Below are 1,338 nucleotides of genomic sequence, written 5' to 3' on the forward strand. Positions count from 1 at the left end.
GGGGACTGGCTGGGTGTCGGTCGGCGGGGGGGGAGCGATTGCCCTGTGTATCATTTGTACATTTCAATCCTTTTATTACTACTGTTGTCATTTTATTAGTGTTATCATTATCATTATTAGTCTCTTCTTTTCTGTTCTATTAAATCGTTCTTATCTCAACCCAGGAGTTTTACTTCTTTTCCTGATTTTCTCCCCCATCCCACTGGATGGGGGGGGAGTGAGTGAGCGGCTGCGTGGTGCTTAGTTGCTGGCTGGGGTTAAACCACGACACCTACTCTGGTTGATTGGCAATAAATTGAGTTAATTTTCCCTAAGTCGAGTCTGTTTTTCCTGTGACAGTAATTGGTTGAGTGATATCTCCCTGTCCTTATCTTGACTCATGAGCCCTTTCATATATTTTCTCTCCCCTGCCCAGCAGAGGGAGGGAGTGATAGAACGGCTTTGGTGGGCACCTGGTGTCCAGCCAGTGTCAACCCACCACACCAATGAATCTTAATAGTGTGCAGGAAGGATTTATCTGTCCACCTTCTTATAGTAAGTGAAAACACAAGGCCAACATACTGATATCTGCTTCTCAATTTGGATTACAACAATTTTGTGTTTTATTTATAATGTGAAAATTTCTTAAGGGATTACAGAGCTTATTCTCTGGGAGGTCTTCAGAACCCCTTGAAATGTAACTTTCCATAGAACATTCTGGGTGACATATCTAACATTGGTTCTAACAGAATTGAAAAACAACTTAGTGAATTAGAAAAGTACATGAAATTTAGGCTTGAAAAATGTTGGTTTGGATTTGAGTGGCGCAGGTTTTGGTAGTGGGGGAGGAGCTGTAGGGGTGTCTCTGTGAGAAGCTGCTGGAAATTTCCCCGGCTCCAAATCAGACCTGCCTCTGGCCAAGGCTGAGCCCATCAGTGACAATGGTAGCGCCTCTGGGAGAACAGATTTGAGAAGGGGAACTGGTAGTGAGTAGGGAGATTGGAATGTGAGAGGAACCCCTCTGCAGCCACCATGGTCAGTGAGGAAGGAGGGGAGGAGGATCAAGGGAGGAGGGGATGCCCCTGCAGCCCGTGGTGAGACGGCAGGCTGTCCCCCCCCAGCCCAGGGAGGGGAGCGGGGTGCAGATGCCCACCTGCAGCCCAGGGAGAGAGGAGCCCACGCCGGAGCAGGGGGATGCCCCCCAAGATGGCCATGACTCCATGGGAAAGCCTGCATTGGAGCAGTCTGTGCCTGAAGGACAGCAGCCCGTGGAAAGTACCCACACTGGAGCAGTTCGTGAAGAACTGCAGCCCGTGGGAGGGACCCCACGCTGGAGCAGAAGAGTGAGGAGTCCTCCCC

Source organism: Haliaeetus leucocephalus, unplaced genomic scaffold (genome assembly GCF_000737465.1).
Source record: "Haliaeetus leucocephalus isolate CR32 unplaced genomic scaffold, Haliaeetus_leucocephalus-4.0 Scaffold555, whole genome shotgun sequence".
In the NCBI taxonomy this organism is placed as follows: domain Eukaryota; kingdom Metazoa; phylum Chordata; class Aves; order Accipitriformes; family Accipitridae; genus Haliaeetus; species Haliaeetus leucocephalus.